At 41.0% G+C, this 20,186-nt stretch overlaps 1 protein-coding gene across 3 annotated transcripts in view; it reads left to right on the top strand.

The window, feature by feature from the left end:
* PCDH15 (protocadherin related 15) overlaps positions 1 to 20,186 on the top strand; it is a 642,625-nt gene that overhangs the window by 103,470 nt on the left and 518,969 nt on the right. For all 3 annotated transcript variants that reach the window (XM_071438580.1, XM_071438579.1, XM_071438578.1), the window contains exon 2: positions 10,666 to 10,908. The gene's annotated coding sequence lies outside the window, so the exon portion shown is untranslated. The remainder of the gene's footprint in view (positions 1 to 10,665; positions 10,909 to 20,186) is intronic.

Below are 20,186 nucleotides of genomic sequence, written 5' to 3'. Positions count from 1 at the left end.
ACTGCAAGTAGTGACTCCTTTTCTCTCCCTCTGTCAGTGCCGGGTGAGAAATAGGCCTGGCAATATCACAGAACCCCAGCATGGTTTGGGTAGGAAGGAACATTAAAGCTCATCTCATTCCAGCCCCCTGCCATGGGCAGGGACACCTTGCACTATCCCAGGCTGCTCAGAGAATGAACGGGATAAAATCTTTGTAGAACTGGTTAAAAAAAAAAAAGAAAAATTAATCCTTGGTGCATACTTGGTGTAGTAACAGGTTGAATAGGCAATTGACAGAGGGGTGCTTTTATTTCATGTTTTGAAGGGAATTCTTGCACTAATCATGAATTTAGGATAGGTAAATGCATAGATAGGAGCTGTGTGGGGTTTGTAATAATTTCCCCTCCATCAAGGCATTCCAACTAAGAAGTCAGAAGGAAAAGAACAAGGTTAAGAAATGGCACAATTACCAGTTAATTTAAAGTAACTAAAGTGTATTAGGCCCAGTCAAATGAACCATTTAATTTTTGTTCCTTCTTGTTTGTAGTCTCATAAGTATGAGTCATTGAAAAGCCAGTCTGGCTGGGTACAAGTGCGTGCTGTTTTATAGTCCTTGCTCCTTGCCAGCATAAGCATTTCCTTGTTAATGTTTCACATCTGTTCTTTGTAATTCAGTGATTATGTGCAGGCCTCTGAGTCCTCCTTGTTTGTTTTAAAAGGACAGCGGGAAGCTTCGCTTGCGTGAGATGAAATCAACGCCTGTGATTTATCCAAGTTTGGGTGTCCTGGGCTGCCTCTCTGCTGCTTTGGGTAAATGAATATTTCTAGCAGAAGATGAAAAAGGGGATGGTTAGAGAAAAGTCATAATCTGCAGTTGGAATCAGCTGAATGTTTCAGAATTAAGTTGGCAAGTGGCTGCTGGAGATTTATACAGCTCCCTTATCAGTCACGCTCAGGCTCCTTGCAAGCAGTTCTGATGGGTTTTTTTTGTTTTATCCAGTATTCAGGGAACAAGGTTTCCTTCTGTGGGGATCTATATCTGCACAGACACAGGGTATTCATGTCCAAACAAGAATATCAGTGTTCAATAGAAATCCTCCTTACAGCTGATGTTATTGGCCATTCAGGAATATAGAAAGTGGGGGCATCCTGTAGTTTAGTTGACTGATTGCATATAATAATATGCAGTATGGGAGGGCAAATGATGTGAAAATAAATTAGTTGCCTGCTTTGTAAATGCTTTAATACCTTCTGTCTTTCTGAGGTGCTCAAATACACAAAAGGGCAAACATAATCAGATAACTGAATAATTATGAACAGTTTTACTGAAGCACATAATAAGCTTTCAGGTGTTATGGAGGGAGGTTTATTATTTACAATACAGTGGAACCAAGAAAAACAAATCTGTTTGTGCAAAGCTTTGCAATTAAAATCTTACATGAGACTGGAGTCTGGTTCAGAACTCTGTTAAGGATTCGTGGGTAACCTTGAGCAGATGAAACCTCTAGCCTGGAATTTGGAAGCTGAGCTATGAGAGGCAGGGATCCTGCAAGGGGAGATCCTGCATCCCCATCCAAGCTGTTGCACAGTGTTTGCTCATTCTCATGTGTCTGTGTGTTGAGCAACCTTTGGTGCTGACTCGGGTGAAGTTGGCCGAGGGGTTGCTGATGGGATCACAAAATTGTCTTGGTTAACAAAAAGGGTGAGGGGATGTGCCAGTCCTAAAAGAGTGCAGAGGGCACTTGGGTGAGGATGGGGGTAGGGTTGGGGGCAGAGATCACAGAGGAGGGTCAGGGAGTGTCCAAGAAGGGTCCTGGTGGGATTCACCAGTGCAGCCACAAACCAGTTCTGCAGTTCCTCCAGTGATGGAACACTCCAGCTGCCTCTCAGCCACTTGGAGCTCAAGATAAAGAGTTCTTCTCTTTTCCTGCTTTTCTATCATTTTTAGGGTTCTTCCCTTGGAAAGCAGCATGACAATGTGAGTTTAGCTCAAGCATACAATAAAAGTTCTTCAGGAAGCTCTCTCAGGTGCCACACACTGTGGCAGCTGGGAAGCCAGAGGTATATCCAGGAGGTCTGGCTTCCACATAGATCCTGAGAGTCCTTTTAGGCCCATGGGAACTCATGGTGTCTTGGAGCCAGCTTCCCCTGCCTAATGACAGGCCATGCAGGAAAGGCCCAGCCTTTTGTTTGTCTGGAGCTGTTGTGGATGCTCTGATCCTGAGGCTGGGCTGTCACTCTTTGCTCTGGGTGTGCCACACCTCTCTCATCCCTCTGTGAGACATCAGGTTTCAGCTTTCCTTCCCACCCTTAAACCCTTTCTAAGTCCCTGATCCATTTGTTGAGGTGGGGGAGTCAGAATTACGTGCGACAAGTTTGCACTGTGTGTTTTACAAACAAACACTTGATTTTCTTTTTTTTTTTTTTTTCCCTGCTTTCTACTCTTTTATTTTGCTTTTTTAAGTGGCTGTCAAGGAGTCTGAACCAATTTCCTCCCAGCATTAATAGCTGCAGCCCCACGTTGCTGCTCCTGCATATCAGCATGCAGCAGGGATCCATCATTTTGTGTGGAGAGCCAGGATGTTCCCCTCGGGTCCCTGACTCCACACCTCCTCCTGCTGCCTCCCATCCATCACAGTGATTGCTCAGGCTCTGAGACAGGGAAGGTCCATCTGCACATCCCTGCAGGTGGCTCTCAGCATCACTGTCTGGACTTGCTTTGTCTCATCCATGGAATGTCACCTTCCCAGCCTCTCTTTTCCCAGACTTTTTGGCTTTTTGGGCAGGACAGCTCCTGCCTTGGCTGGCCCTTACCACCCATCTCTCCATCCTACCTTCAGTCCCCACCTCCATAACCAGCTATTTACCCATGCCAACACCCCAAATTCCCTCCAATCTTTTTTATAAATGGAGGCATTGTTGACTTTTGTGGAGGATCTTGGATGGGGAGATGGGGAGTTGATGATGAAAACATTTCTTCTATTACTGATGCAAGGTAAATTTTGATTTAGTGATTGTCTTCCTTTAAACTATCCTGTATGCCAGGGATATAACAGTTTCTGGTTTATGGTATTTTAAACTCTAAACTTGCTTTGTCTCATCCATGGAATATCACCTTCCCAGACTCTTTCTGGCTTTTTTTTGGGCAGGACAGCTCCTGCCTTGCCTGGCCTTTACCACCCATCTTTCCATCCTACCTTCAGTCCCCACCTCTACAACCAGTTATTTCTCCATGCAAACACCCCAAATTCCCTCCAATATTTTTTATAAATGGAGGCATTGTTGACTTTTGTGGAGGATCTTGGATGGGGGAGTATGATAAAAACACATTTCTCCTATTATTGATGCAAGATAAATTTTGATTTAGTGATTGTCTTCCTTTAAACTATCCTGTATGCCAGGGATATAATAGCTTCTGGTTTATGGTATTTTAAACTCTAATATGGCTTTGATTCCATCATGTTTTTGAGGTTTTATGATGACAATAAAAAGGGTCTTGTAAAGTTATTTATATCTGCAATATACATTTCCTTTTACAGAGGGGCTGTTGACATCCTCCACTGTAGGGTTCAGTATTCTCACACAAAACAGATTTAATTTTGTTTCTTATCCAAGTCATCACATTAGACACACAGTGCACATTCTTCTTCCCTTCATGATATTTAGGGGTTTTTACACCTAAACTGACATTTAGATAGAAAGAACAAATTTACTTGGCTCTTTCTCAATATCCTATGAGAGGCTGCATCAGGAATCGCATTTAGAGCACTGACATTTCCAGCAACAATACCTGTATTGTAAACCCACTGGATATGTTGACAAAATCAAATTTGCTTAGGAAAACATGTCTGAAAATTGTTTGCAATAAATGCAGGGAGAGGGGAGGGGCATTAGCACAGCTCTGCCCACCCCACCCCCTGAGCAGCTCAGACAAATCTGGCATTTCCCTGCTGAATTGGCTGTGTCAGAGTTAATGCTGGAGAAATGCCAGAACTTCATTTGAAGTCTCTCTTTGAATATGGGATGTGGAGGCACCAGGCAGAGGATTTTCCCTGCAGATGAGGAGCAGGAAAGCTGCCTGTGCAGCAGACAGAGAAATCAGCACTGTGAGCACAGGGAGAATTTTAGATTCTCTCAACCTGGTGCATAGACTCAATACAGGAGATATTAATTGCTGGTACAGTCAGAAGTATTGAGAAGGTCTAGGTTGGCAGCCATGATTCATTGAGATTTAAATAATCTGAATTTTGATCATTGCTTCCAGTAAAATTCAAGCTAAATGTCACGTTAGAGATAAACTCTGTGCCTTTGCACCCAGCTGACTTTATGAAGTGTTTATGAGCTGACTAAACACCACAACCATAGGAGGAGACTTCTTAATCTTTAATATTTTATTTATTAAATTATTTATTTAATATTTTGTTTACTTCAGAGCACAGACAGCTAAACTTTAAACCCTTCAAGTTTAGCTCAGAATGAGGGGGGTGTGTCTGCAGGAAATCCCAATATTTACTTTGATTCATTGACACTTGGATTTAAAATTCCAATAAGAAAAGGTGTAATGGACAGTTTGATGTCAGTTTGCAAGAGTTTAATTATTTTCAGGTGTTGTGTTTTTTTGTTTGTTTGTTTTTTTATTTGTTTTTTATTTTATTTTTGGGTTTTTTGGGGGGGTTAATTTTTTTCTTTTTTTTTTTTTTTTGGTTGTTGTCTGGTTTGGTTTGAGGTTTAGTTTCTTTGTTTTTTTTAATGGAAATTTGGCTTCAGGTTAAACTCTTTTGCTGGATCAAAGCAGGCAACATACATACTCAGAATGTTAAAATGCAATAAAAATTGTGGAGCCCAACTTTGAGATTTCCTTTAAAAGCTTTAACTTGCATAACTTTGGTGGTTTGTGTTCTGTGTGGAACACAGTACATTGAACAGAGGAAATACTGAATATTCTTGTGCAGCATTTCATGCTGTTCTTGAAAAGTTAATTTTTCCTTGTCTTGTTGCTTTTCAGATGTTCAGTCATAGAGCAAACCAAGTGCATCTATATTTATGTACACAGCCATCCCATGGCTCTGCAGAAACTCTGTCATTTATTGCTGTTTGTGAAGCAGAAAATTGCTGGGGTGTCTGAGGTGCAGCTCTTAACTCTGTTGAGGGGCATGAGGAAGAGTGAGCTGGTCATGCCCCTTCAGGGTATGTGGCTGCACAGCTCTGGATTTCTCTCTAAAATGGGTTATGACTCAGCCTGCCTCATCTGTATCTCAAACTTGTTAATTCATTTCAATATTCTTCAAGGGAAAGTCTGAAATTTCTAAGCATAAAACAGACAATGTGCAATGGATTTAAATTAAAATACCAGCACATGTTCAGGTGTAGAAGGTATTTGAAACCAGGTACACCTGAAAATCCTCTGCCTTAAATAACTTCATAGGCTGCCTGGAATTGGTTATTCCTAAATTGCACAGCACCAGACTAGAGCAAAACCATTGCATGAAATGGCAGGGGTGGCACTGGATGGGATTTCAGGTCCCTTCCAACCCAAACCTTTCTGGGTTTCTGTGAAGGACAATTTTGTGACAGATCCCTTTAACCAGACTCAGAGCATTCACAGATATTGTGAAAAGCTTAAAGTATAGACCTGGCATTCAGATTTCTGCTGGGGCCAGAGTTGAGCCATTTCCTCACACACAGAGTTTCACAATTGGTGATGTGCTCTGAGGAATTCCAGGAGCTTTCAGATGAAGTTTTTTTGCCAGTAGGATTTCTTTTAAGAAATGTGAAGATTAGGAAGATGAGTCCTATGTGCATGAACAGGATTCTGCTTCACAGCTTTATTTACCAAACTCAGGCCTTGCTTGGAGTTAAAATTGGATAAACACTCCTTTTGGAGTTAAAAAGGGAGAAGTACTGTAACAGATGTGTCTAATTTCAGCTGCTGCAACCCCCAGCTCAACATCCATCTCCATTTTGGGCAATTATTAACTAGATTACTTCAAAATATACTAATCCAAGCAAACTGGTTTAGCTGTGCCAACTGAAAGTAGAGCTACTGCAGTGTGTAGTTGTAAAAATGAAGTATTTCTGTAGTTGCACTGACTGGTGCTGTAAGTCAAGCATTAATCAAATAGATCTATTCATTTTTCTGGGTTTGGGGTATAGCAAAGAACAGATGATGGTAAGGAGAACCTGGAATCTGGAGTTGTTCTAGATGGAGTCAGTTAAATAAGAAATCCAGGATGGAGGTTTGGTCACCTCTGAGCACAACTCCATCATCTGGCATTTTTCTGCTCATGAATCTCTTTACATTAAGATGAAGAAAGCCTTGGCTTGAAGCAGATGCATCAGTGATGAGATGCCAGCAGCACTCTGGGAGGGACATTTCTTGCCAGAAGACAAAAAAATCAGGCTTGGGGAGGAGAACAAAGAGGAGATGTAGGAACTGAGTCACAAAAGTGCTCCTGGAAAGGGCTTCTTCCTATGGAGCTGCCACTCTTTGTTTGGAATTGGATCCCATCACCAGGGTCTGCCCCTGGTCATGTCCCCATCTCATTTCTGAGCAGGACAAAAATGGTTGGTTGGTTTAAATGGTTTGTTCTGATCTCAGGAAATCTCTTGACAAGACTCTGTTCCCCTGATCTGAAAACATCCCTGGGTTCCCCCCAAAATGAGGCATTGGCTTTGGGAAACGTTCCTTCCTCCTTACAGTTGGTAATGGCTGAGAAAACAAATTAATTAGAGGCTGCTGGAGTACTGATTGGTGTAGCTCTGTTACAACTGAATCCTGGAATGTCAGCAGGCTTAATGAGATGATTTGTCTCTACCACTTTTGGTAATTTATATCCATTAACCTTTTACTTGAAAATGACTCAAATTATTGTATGTCTTCTCATAGGAAACAACTTCATTAATACAGTCAACTTTGTACAGGAAAAATATTCTGGTATTAAATATAAAATATCAAATATTTATATATTCTGATATATAGATTGATATGTTCTGATAGATATATATATAATCTGATATTAAATTTCAAATATATTTAAAATATATTTGAAATATTCTGATCTTTGGATTGGTTTATTTGGAACACTTTTAGCCAGTTGTTTTGGTCCCCTGCTCTTTGAACCTTGGCAACTCTCATCCTTCAATTTGAGGGTTTTAATGTGGTTTCAGTTGATTTTAAATGTACGCAGTGCTTTTGTATGTGAGCAGAGTTAAGAATTGCTCTAATTAACGTGTTCATAAATGTTAATGAGCAGGCACATAGTGAAACATTCTCTGCTGTATTTACTGGGGTCCAAAGCACATGTATTTCCCATTTGGGAACCCAAGTCTGCAAAGTTTTAAGTGCAAAGTATTTTAAGTTAAGAATGGGCATCATTCAATTTTTTCCCCTCGAGTGCTGCAATGTGATTTTGTTCATTTTTTATGCTCCTTTTTGAAATAAATGACCCTACCTCTGAGTTTTTTTCTGATGCTTTACATGATTTCAACAATCCTTCTTAATTAACTGGAGCCCTTTATGTCCAGGACATGTATTTGATGGAAATAGGAGAGGACGGGGCATGCTGTACTTGGATTCTGAATCATAAAGCAATTTGATGGTTTAATTAAGGTCACACTTCTGGATTTAGTGGAGCACCTGAGACTTTTGAACCTTTGCACCTTGCAGGCTGCTTAGTCTATTATCTCCTGCCCAAATTTCTTGTTCTGGGGTGAGTGTTCAAGGATTTTCTTGACCACTTCCTTGCTGAACCCAAAACCTTCAAGGAGAGGGAAAGATGGATCAGACAGGGAAGTCTGGTAGGTGAAAACAGGGAAGAAGAGAAGTTTTTGGAACAAATGCCTTAAATATTAGAGCCTCTCTTTCTTCCCACACACAAGAGGTACACACTTACAGCTCTGGAAAACAGGATATGTTCATGTGTAGTTTTAGGCAAGAAAACGCCTGGAAATAGAATTAAATTTCTCCTTTTTGTTTTTTAATATGTTATTTGAATTCCTGGAGATTTTCAGGTGCTTCAGTATGCATAGGCCTCTGCTTCTCCTAATTTCACCCCTTTCATTTATTTTTCTCCTTACGTGCAATTTAATAAGGCAACCTGGTAGTCCTGCAGTGTGAGATTCATGGTTGGCTTGATCTTGTTTTTCATTTTTCTAATGGATTTTCCTCCCTGATGCTGCATTTCTCCCCCAGTCCTTGACATATTCTGAGGAGCTCTTGCTCACCTCTGAATTCTTTATTAATGTGAGCACAGTGGAGCGGGGGAAGATTGCCAGCGACGGGAGGAACGCTGGGCTTAAATGTCACTTGTCTGAGAGCAGCTCCTGTGCAATTGCTGCTGCTTTCTCTTTGTCACCAGGGGAGGAGAGTGGGGAATATTTGTGATGGAGAGCCAGCCTTTGTTTTGGGCAGGAATCCTTCTCTTTGAGCTGCACAGCCTTTGCCACCGGGGTGATCCACATCTGTCTGTGTCTGTGTGTGTTCTGTACAAGAGCTGTAATCAAAGGGTTCTTTCTGGAAGTTAGGAATCCAAGCATTCACAAGTTCTGGCTGGACCATTTGCTTTATTCTTCCCCCTTTGGTGTTGAGCCTAAGGCAGGAGCAGAGGGGTGATTCCTGATGGTTTCGTGGTAAATCTGTGCATCAGAGGTGAATTCATTGTGCCTCAGTAACTCCAAAACTGATGTTTCCAGCACCTTCACTTCCTACACGTGGTTTTTTTGTGGGTAACTTGTTTCAGAAACTTTAGAAAAGTTCTGTTTTGTACTTTTCCTACTTTGGAGCAGGATTAGCTTTCTCCTGAAGTGTTGCTCTATTTCATGAGTATTATAATTTAAAGCATGTGACCCATGGCTGAGGGATGTTGTGTGTTGTCAGTGGCTCCAGGTTCCTTCACATCCAAGGGGATTATAGTTCCTCAACACCAGCTCCTTACACAACCATCTCCTCTCATCCTGTGACAAAGAATTAAAAAACTTATTTCTGATAGGATTTATTATTAATGAATTATTAAGGTTCTTATTAAGAAGAATTTGTATAAGAATTAAGCATTCTTATAAGAATTCTTATAAGTTAATAAGAAATAGAATAACAGGAATCTTATTTATGAACTCCAGAATGTTTATAGAAGTTTTAGAGAATTTGTGGCCCTAATTTGGAAGACCAAGATTTGTTTCAGCCACGTTTTCCTGCGTGGTTAAAGGAACTCCACTGTTCTGCCCTGCTTCCTTCCCAGCCAAACTCACCCTATAGGTTCTGTTCCCAAGGCTTTCAGCCATGGCATTGCACAGGCTTTTTTTTCTCACAATATGGACCAAAGTTTTATCTTAATTATCTATGAAAAGGATTTCTAACTGATTTTTTTAAGGGATTTTATTTTTTTTCTGAACAACAAGAGCTGTTGGTTCAGATCATCCTCTGCTTCCACCTTGGTTGGTGCAGCAGCTCCAGCTCAGCTCAAGGCTCCTGTGCCTGCTGCAGCCCCCCAGGCTGGTGCTGTGGCTCTGTGCAAATCATCAGCTGCCCATTAACTGGATGTTAAAAACCTCATTCCAGTGGGTTTCACTTAGTTTTTCTTAAACCCTATTACTGTTGTGAAATGCAAGCTTTTCTGATGTTTTATATAAATTTTTGCTCACAATTTTTATGTCTTAATGGTCTTTTAATTGAAAAATAAGCTTTGCACTTTATATTTTCCTTAGTGTTTTGGAATCTATTCACAAAACGGTCTTTATTTAAGGTGACCCCTTGTTCTGATGAGAACAAACAAGAAATATTCCTGTTGTGTTTTCTGCATTCTGGTGAATGCCCCTGAGCCTCTCTTTAAGATCACTTGGGGTTTGCTGAAGGCACATAAGGTTTTTAAGGTGTAGTTAATAAAGAGAAGTAAGAGTTTTTTTCCATCTGAGGAGCAGAGCAATGAGCAGGACTTTTTCTAGGAAATATTGCTGGAGGGTTTGGAACAAGATGATCTTTAAGGTCCCTTCCAACCTAACCCATTCTGGGGATGGTTTAGGGGATTGGTTCGAACCCAAACCATTCTGGAATTTTCGTAGCTGTTCATTGCCAGTCTAAAATAGCTAGAAAGAGGCTGGGGGAGAAGAAAGGCCAAGTAATTTCTATGGTTTGAAGAACCACTGCTGTTTTGGAAGGCACTTCCGTTGGGATTAATCTCTGCTGTTCTGTCCCAGCTATGTCACATTGCAGAATGTGACAGTAGAAACAGGCAACCCCCAGTAGGCAGTGATTTGCATTTGATTCCGTGATTCAGAATGCTGAAAAATTGCTTTATTAAAACTATGCTGTATTACATTAATACTATGTTATTTAAAGAGAAACTCTACTACAAATAATATTAAAGAATACTAAAGAAAAAGCTGGGACTGTCTTGAGACAGCCAGGACACAGCTTTGACCCAATAGGTCAATTAATACTAATAAACAACCATCACCAGAATCCAATTAACAACTCCCTTCAGGTAAACAATCTTCCTAGCACATTCCACATGTGCAAAAACAGCAGGAGCAGAGAATAGAGACAAGAATTGTTTTCTCTTTCTCTGGGGTTCCCAGGAACTGTCTTTGGGAAGTTGTGCCTGCCTGCTCTCCATGAAGAGATCTGTGGCTACCTGGCTGTGCCTTGTGAGCTTTCCTGGCTTTCTCCTGACATCCTGGCTTTCTCTCCCACAGAGCATGGGCTTCTCCCTGCCTGCAGCACCAGGAGGAGCCTGCTGAGCCAGCACAGGGGGAGGACAAGGGAGCTGCTCTGGGATGATGCCCTGGGTGCTTCTGCACAGCCCTGGAATAAGGTGCAGCTGACAAGCAAGGCTGGGGGAGCTGTGGAAGAAAAGAAGAGCCCAGAGGAGAAGAAGGAATACAGTGCAATCAGCTGGAGCTTTCATTGGAAGCCGCACACCAGGCCAGGGCTGAAAGGTGAGGGGCTTTCTTTAATTTCATTTTTGGGGTAGATGTTAGATGCAGGGAATATACTTTTAATAATAAAGGAAACAATCCAAGGGTCCCTGAGGCTGGAAAATCCCTGCCAGCCCATGGAGTGCCGGCTGTGCCCAGTGCCCACCTTGTCCCCAGCCCAGAGCACTGAGTGCCACCTCCAGCCCTTGCTGGGACACCTGCAGGGATGGAGACTCCACCAATGACCCCCTTCCAATTCCTGAGTACTCTTTCCAGGAAAAAATTCGTCCTGATATCCAACCTTGTGATTTGTCTCTAATATATATCTTTATTAAAGTTAGCCATGGAACCTTATGTGTTAATTTGCTCAAGTTTAGTAGATTTACCTAATGTTTAATTTGATGTTGGTTCTGGTGATCAAATATCTGAGAATAAAATTTTCTAAGGAGTTGACAGGTTAGAGGTGCAGAGATGGAATGAAATGCTTGAATACTGGAGGCAGATTGGAGTGACAGAGAGGAGCAGGTCAGGATCCTTGTAGGAGACTGAAATCAGATAAATCCAGAATGGAAATGGAGAGTAAGAATGAAGTTTTCAAAAGCAGCTTGAAGATGAGATCAGCTATCACATTACTCAATGCTTTTAAATCACAATTCTGTAGAATTCAGGAAATGCCACCGTGGGGCTGGATAAAACATTCTTAGGTAGAGTTTGCAGGGGATATCCAAACACATGAGAGTAATGTTCACTTCCAGCCTTTTCTTATCTGTTTGCAGCTGATGGAAAGCAGCTTTTTCAGGGTTGAAATTGTGGATAAAATTGTAGCTGGCAATTAGTGGCAATTAGAGAGTGTGAATTGTCTTCCACGCATCAGAAACAGAGCTGCTCTTGTTGGGTTTTAAAAGGGAAACATCTGATATGGGAGGCACAGGTTGGGTAATTTTCCAGGTGTGACATTTAAGTATTTGCTCATCACACAGCTGCCTGAAAGGGTTCCTGCCCTGTGGGGAATGGGGGGTTATTAAATGTTGCAATAGATTTGCAGTTTGTGTTCTTGATCATCTCAGCAGTACAACCTGACCTTTATTTGTGTCATCACCTAAAATTTGACGTAATTAATTCCAGTGCACAAGATTACTGTACTCACATCTGTTTCCTTTGTCTGCCAGCCTGGTTAATTAACATTTGTTCTGGTGATTCTCAGTGAGATCTCCAAATATATTCAAAAGGCAACATTGAAATAGTTTATTTCTGGGGTTTTTTTTTCCTTTGTTTGGTTGGTTTTTAATATCATATGCTATGTTTTAGCACATTCTCTCCTAGCTGATACTCCCTCTTTGTTGAGTTAATAGATAATAAAGTTGCTGTGAGGTTTTTAGGGTTGTACCTGTGCTTTCAGTTACTGGGGTGCTCAGCAATAAACTCTGCTTTGTGTCAGGAGTGGAGCAGCAAATCCTTCCCAGCACCATCACCTAATGGAAACTTGCACACAAAATCCCACAGGTTGATCCTGTTGCTGGATAGGTTCCTGTGCTAGGTGAGGTGTCATCTAGGCAGAAAATTCCTTTAGTTTTGTGGAGACAACAGGTTTACCATCAACCTAGACAGGAAGTCTTGAGCTACTTTTGATGTTGCTGTTTAAGAGCATGTCCCAAAATCACCCTCATTTACAAAGTCAAGTGATGACACAGAAAAACCAGAAAATTCAAATGGAACAGGCTGGTCATTATTTATAGTTTACATTTAACTTCATTTTGTAAGGCCTAACAAGGATTAAACTACATCCAGGTTTTATTTGTGCAAAATGGCAAACATCAAGGAATTCTGGTTATTGACATTTTTCTATTTAGCATTGCAGGTGTTGTTCTCTTATAATTTCAAATAGAAAGCAAAATGCTCAGAAATAGCAAAGTTTGAAAATATTTATTCTGTTATAATATGGGCCACCCCAACCAATTCAAGAAATTGTTAGCTCACAGGTGATCCAGAAAGGTCTTTCCCATGGGCCTGTTTTACGTACTGCTCTTATTTATTGCAACCACTACAAGTAAAAATACCTCAGAAACTCAGAGTTGCAGGAAACTTGTGGAATAATTCTTTTCCCAAGTGTTTTCCAGTGTAGCCATCTACAATCTATACCACACTGTAGTGGTTTTGGTTTTGCTAATTTGAGGGTTTGATAATTTTGAGATTTCTTTCTAAGATGGGATTTTGAGGCTGGGATTTTGAGGCTACTGACTGTAATTGTCAGTTCCACAGAGGTTTACATGACTTCTGTAGATACCTCCCATACAAAACCACCACACTTGCACAGAGAAAAAAATGTGAAATGTAATTATGTTAAAATCAGTTTTCAATCATGGAAATAAAATGTTTATCTCATGCTGTACTCAGCCAAACTCTTTGAAATGCTGGCTGGATTGTGGTGTTCCCTCAGCAGTAGCTGTGGTTTGCACTAGGGGAGGATTGGGGTAGGAGCTGTAGAAAACAAAAAACTTGTGTCATCATTTTTCATCCCTTCCCAAATGCTCTTTTTCTCTTAGGTGAACTCAGGTAAATGTAGTAAATTATTTCCAAAACTCAACAGTTGTTGTTTCCTCCCATCCTCAAATGAAAAGCCTCCACTTGTTCTGGAGGGCAGATGTAGCACCAAAGTTATTCTATTTATTAAGTGTAGAATGATTGCATGGCTGCTCAGCTTCTACCTTCAGCAGGATGCAGCTTTTAATTATAAAAGAGGGAAAAAAACCCCCAACCTTTATGTGTAGAAGTGCCTTTTTGCTTTTCATCCCTAATTGAATTGACAGATTATTGAAAGAGCAAACACTGCTATGAATATTGGCCCTTTTGCAGGCTGGAGGGCTGAAGTCTCATCTTGAGACTTGAAATCTCCTCTGGTTATAAAAGCAATGTTGGAGAAATCTCTTCAAGTGGAGCCTGACAACCCATGAGCCCAAGCATTTACTGGCATGTAGATTACACAGCTCTTCCTCAGCTTTCCTCCCTTCCCCAAAGCTGGCAGTCACTTCAGATTTACGGGGAGATTTCCTGGAAACTTTTTATTTCTTAGCAGTGGCACCTATGCTGATGTCTGGAAGCTTGATTGGAATCAATAAATGTAATGAGTAGTAAGATGAATTCTCCCAGCACTCCAAAATCTTTTGGCAGTTGCATTAAACTTTCAAACCCTGTATAAATTTCTTCAAGCAAATTTATTTAGTGAGCTCCAGTTATGGCTGTCTTGGACAATACATGAATGTAATAAAAGTGAGGTTCAGGAAGGGGAAGGAGCAAAAGTGCTCAGTGCCCAAAGTCAGGGGAGCAGCAGAGTGCTGGCACTAATTTATATTAGTTTTAATAGTAAGCTGATGATGATCTTATTCTGTTTATGCTAAATAATAAGTTTTATACCTTTAAAACTTATTCCAAAAAGTAAAAAAAAAATCCCACACAGTTTATTTTCAAACACTACACTCACTCCTCCACATTTCTCCCACTAAACTATATTGTCTACAAATAAACAACAAAAAAAAGACTCTCCTTTACTTTTAGTTAGTTTTAGCTAACTAAAACCAGAATTTCCCTATTTTTTCCCCTTTTCTTAAAGCTGTTTAAACTTACTCTAAACTAAACATCTAAAAAACCACCAACAACTCACACCTATAACTCTCCAAAGCGGGTCTGGGCTGCAGCATTTCCAACACAAAAAAAAACTAATAAAAAACTAAATAAGCCAAACTACAACCCAAAAAAAAGAAACTTTTCTAAATTTGTCATCTCTTTTAAAACAACAAAAAATTTTATAGTTTAATATTGTTTAAGTTTTACTATTTTACTGTTTAATAAACAATTTTTCCACTTTTCTCTAAAAAACTATTTTCTCCCAAACCAAATAAACAATCAAATCTGCTTTTCTAAAAAAAAAAAAAAAACAAAACAAACCCTTTAAAAATTCTCTCCCAAATTTGCCCTAAACCAAAACAAATTCCTAGAAGGGTTTCAATTGGAGGGGACCTTAAACATAATCTAGTTCCAGCCCCTAAATAGAAAAGTATATATAAATAAATATATATCATTTTATAAAAATATATATGTTTTTAAATATTTAAAATCAATGTATTTAATTTTCAAAAGAAGACAGGGCTTTATTTGTGTACCTCAGACCTCTCTTGATATATCAGATGGTTTAAATTCCAGCTTAAAGGAAGTCCCTTAAGTAGGAAGATTTCTTTTGTATTTCAGTGCAAGCAGAATGTCAACGGAAGAAATAGCTGTTCTCACTTTGTGCAATAATGGTGTAAATCCTGTTGTGTCCTTGGGGCTCTCTTGGCATCTTGCTGACAAGAGAGGAGATGATTCCTGCAGGACAAGACTTTAACAAGGGGTGCATGAAATGCTTCACATATGCATCAATTAAGGCTCTGAGTGTTCAGGTCAGCCAGAGCGGGGCTGGAATATGAAAAATGAGCTTTTATTGAGAAGTTGTACTGGCAGATATTGTCTTACTGCTTTCCAGAAGACAATTATCCATGAAACTAAATTCTGGATAAGAACACCCGTGTCCAGGGTTCTGTGTCAGTGCAGCAATAATCCCTTGGAAGTGGCTGTTGGTTTGAAAAGCCTTTAAGGCTTTTCCAAGAGGCTGTGTCTGACTGGATAAGGATTGAACATCTAATGGCTCTTCATTTATCTGTGCATAGTTTGTGTTCCCAGATCTCAGAGAAACCCCTGGCTTTGAGAGCATCAACCTGGATCTGTCTGGCATTTCAGTCTGGGGAGAAAAGAAAGGGCACAAGGACAGGGTGTGCATCACCTGGGCTTGGTTTGCTGCTGAGGCTGAGCCCCAGGCTCTGTGCCAGCCTGTTTGCCACCACCCCAAACCCTGCTGAGGGGTGGCACCTCAAGCACTGCAGCCACTCACACTCAGGAATCTGGAGTGATTTCTGGGGTTCTTTGAGTTCTGCCTGGAATTTCCTGTGGCTCAGAATCATAGAACCACTGAGGTTGGAAAAGACCTCCAGTGTCATTGAGCCCAACCTTGGAGCCAGCACCACCTTATTTGTAAAGGTTTAGGGCTTCACCAGGCCTGGAGCACAGAGGCCAGAGTCCCTGATGGGATGAGAAATGTGCTGGATTCCCTGCAGGGTTTGAGACAGCGCCGCCCTTCCTGAGGGCATTGAAGTCTGGGAATCTTAGAAATGGGCCTGCCTCTAGGATGGGATTTGGAATCCCAGAGTCCCAGGATGGTTTGTGTTGGGAGGGACCTCCAAGCCCATCCAGTGCCACCCTGTGCTGTGGGACACCTCCCACCATCCCAGGCTGCTCCAAGCCCCAGTGTCCAGCCTGGCCTTGGGCACTGCCAGGGATGCAGGGGCAGCCCCAGCTGTGCCAGGGCCTGCCCACCCTGCCAGGGAGGAATTCCTCATTCCCAATGTCCCAATCTAAACCTTCTCTCCTTGGATTTGAAGCCATTCCCTGTGTCCTGCCACTACAGAAAGCAGGCAGAAAAGCCTGTGTGTTTTAAGCACCCAAAGATGAAAGGATTGACTGCTTCCCTGCAATGTCATGTCCATTGGTGTCCATGGATCGCTTCTTCCACAGTGCTGGAGACAAGTCAGATGAGGGTGTGGAAGTCTGATAAGTGGGCCTGAATTACCAACTCAACTTCTCAGCAGATGGACACAAAATATTCTTAAATTACATAGATTATATGGAGATAATTAGAGCCGCAGTGTTGATGTTGCTATTTCTCAGTTCATGTTTCCTAACCTTAGCATGTGCTGGAAATAAGATTAGACAAAATGCACTGGGTCCCCAGCCCAACCACAAATTTAACAGCCAAAGTTCTATTTTTCCAGGGAATACTGTATTTGTAGCCTTCAAATCCTTGGCTGTTTTGGTGCTTTCCTTTAGTTTTCGGGTGGGTTTTGTTTGCTTTCTTTATTACTATTATTTACTATTACTATTACCTAATTGGTTTCTTTAGAAAGTTTCAATGCAGAAGGAAACAAGGTGATTTTTCCTTTCCATTTAGCAAATGTTGCCTGTAAGGTTGCAGTACTCTCCTGGCTGGGAATAGCCCAAGTTTTCAAATTTGAAATTTATATCCAAGCATTTCTGAGGATGGATGCCTGGATACATGTGCTTAGGTAATGAGTTTACAGAAACAGGTAAAGCAGCTTCTCTGAGCTGGTTTGGGGATTGCTGCTTTTGTGTTTACACTGGAATTGTTGCTTTGCTGTGATATCTGTGTAAGGTCCAAATTGTAAAGCCAGAAAAATTCAGGCTAAGAAGGCACTTTCCTATGCCATGTTTGCATTATAGCTGAGAGCCCAAAGAGGTTTTGCAGTAATTTACTGCCTCTGTTTCCCTGTTTTTCCTTCTGTCTGGAACCCATGGCCAAGGAGAGGTACAGGGACTGTCCCAAATGCCCAAAGCTTTGGGGAGAGAGCTCCTGCCATGGGAATCTTGAGTGCTTTGCTCTCCCAGGCTCTGCTCCATGAGCAAACAGGCCCAGGGTTTGCATTTTACTGAAATGTGACCTTTTCTACGTACAATCAATTTATCTTACAGCCAGGAACTTGAAGGGTTATATTGATTTTTACAGGAAGGTGTTGCAGTAAGAATAGGAAAAATAGGGGCAGGAAAACAATTTTGTAAAAATGCCACTTATTTTTGTTGTGGAGACAGATCAGTCACTGCTGTGGAACCTGCACGTATTTAATGTGCTTTGTGCCTTTAGAGGCAGAAATGTTGGATTTTCATTTTTACATGGGTTCAAGAACCAAACCAAGATAATTTTCCATGGAAAAGAGTAAGAGCTGGGGTCAGAGAGGAGAGGAAGCCCCTGTGGCACTGGGGCTTTGCAGCAGCCCTGAACACCTGAACAGCCTCCCAAAGCAAATGTAGCACCAGCAGAACCCCAAATGTGAGCTGAGCCCTGAAAATCTCATTTAAAGCCTGGTTCTTAGCAAGCCCAGGCCAAGTCATGTGCCACTGCCATGGGGCTAATATGTAAGTGTAGTCCAACCTCCTTGATGGATTCTTGTTGACTTGATGATTTCTTGTTGACTTTAGAGTTGGTTTCCTTTTACCAGTGGCCCTGCTAACACTTCCCTCAAAGTGCTGATCGCCAAGGTCATGATTTTTATCAGGGGTCCAGCAGTAATGGGAATTTCATAGCAATTTTAATCACTTTTTTTTTTGCCGTGGAATGATTTTTTTTTTCCTTTGATTTCTTTATCGCTGCCATCAAGACACAGGGTATGTTCTGACATCCACTTTAGACCAAGTAAATGACATCGTTATCATCATCAAAGGTAGTAATGGGCACATAAATTTTTCAGTGAGCAGGCAGTGGAGATGAAATGACATCCTGCAAGTGTGCCAGATTTCTCCTGGTATCCAAGGGTTTGGCATGGTATTCACAATCCAAACTTGGGAGAGGTGGCATTCCCAAACATTCCCAAATAATGGAAATTGTGTTGCACTGAGAATTGGCTTTGCCCTTTCTCCCAGGAGAAACTTCCTGCCAAAACCCAATTTTTCTTGGGAATGCTGTATTTGTAGCCTTCAAATCCTTGGCTGTTTTCATTTCTTGCCTTTAGATTTGGGAGGGGATTTTTGTTTTCTCTACTACTACTACTATTATTATTATTATTATTATTATTATTGGTTTCTTTAGAAAGTTTCAATGCAAAAGCAAATGAGGCAATTTTTTCTTTCTATTTAACCAATGTGACCTGCAGGAGCAAGGTTGGGATAGCCTAAATTTTCAAATTTGAAATTTATATCCAAGCATTGTGGAGGATGGATGTGCTTAGATAATTAGTTTTGGTTGAACTGAATTATAATTAATGTAAACAAAGACAAAAATTTCACAGTCCAGCAAGAACATCACTTTTTTTTAAACAAAAAAGGGAAGTATTTTGTATGAATGCATTTGAGATCCTTTAGTTGGGGGTGTTGTTCTGGGGAGTAAACTGGCATGGCTAAGGAAAAATAAGGAGCAGACTGGGATTTCCAAGGGGGGAAGGGAACCATGGATTCTTTAAACAAGAGATGTAGGAGCACCAGGGCATTATAAGATACTGGAAATCTGCTGGCTTATTGTACTTAAGGGCTGTGATGCCTTGTAATGTGCATGGTTAACATCATACATGTGTTTTTTACAAAAAAGAACTCTTCAAAATACTCAGTTTACTTCTTGACAGGCCATTTTTCAAGGGATATGCCTGTTATTGTTTACTCCTAGCAGCTTGTCCACTGTGACATGATTATTATTTTAATGACAAGGCATTAATTGAGCAGCTCTCTAATAGCTGTGCCAGGCTGGGTTTTTGTGCTTTCTCCAGACTGTGACTTCCCCCAGAGCAGATGGACCTTTGCACCTGAGTTGTGTCCTTGGTGACTCTGCTGGGAGTCACCCCCAGTGTTTTCCTGCTGAGATTCCTGGAATCACAGTATCCCAAGCTAAATGGGAATCATCAAGTTCAGTTCCTTTCTCCTCACAGGATGACCTAAACCTCAATATTCTGTCTGAGAGTGTCATCCCAGAGCCTCACATTAGGGCTGTGCCCATTCCTTGGGGACATTCCATGGGATTCACTGCACCATGACCTGTGGGGGAGGAGCCTTTCCCTAAAATCCAGCCTAAAAATCCTCCCAGGAAGGGAAGGGAGCGGCTGTTTTATAAACTCCTCAGCTTTGCCTTAGCAGAACAGAGTGGGAGAAGCCTTCTCTTTTATGTGGTCCTTCAGTGACTCTGCAACACAGGTTGAAATATTTTGGGGTGCAGTGTAGGATTCTGCTGGAATTTTGGTCCCTGAGAATTTTAGGCTTTTTGTGCTGGTAGGTACTGACTCCTAAGAGAATACTGCATTTGACCTGGGGTAGTGGAAAAGGTTTCTAAAATTGAATGACAGAACTTGGTTTATAGGTGTGCACTTTGAATAGAAGTGTGTAATTTCACATGGTGGAAAACTTGGAGTTTAAAGTTTTAGAATATAGAAATATATATAAAGCAAGATGGAGGTTTTAGGGTAGAGGCTGGTCCTTCTTCTTCTTCACCTTCTTCATGGATTTGGGGCGTATTTTGTAATTAGATAGAAAAAGTCTGCATTGCAGGCCATGGGTAGTTGGTTATTAGGTTAAAAGTAAAAATAATTCAGGTGTCATTTCTTAATTGGACAGTTTATCCTTAAAAGGCCTTGGAGAGAGAGAGATGGAGCTCCATTTTTAGTTTGTTAGAATAAAGTGCTGCAGAACTCAGGGTTTGTGAGACTGTTATATAGATAACA

Source organism: Agelaius tricolor, unplaced genomic scaffold (assembly GCF_023055355.1).
Source record: "Agelaius tricolor isolate 1412-34295 unplaced genomic scaffold, bAgeTri1.0.p SCAF_13, whole genome shotgun sequence".
In the NCBI taxonomy this organism is placed as follows: domain Eukaryota; kingdom Metazoa; phylum Chordata; class Aves; order Passeriformes; family Icteridae; genus Agelaius; species Agelaius tricolor.
This window is presented reverse-complemented; position numbering and strand designations above follow the sequence as displayed.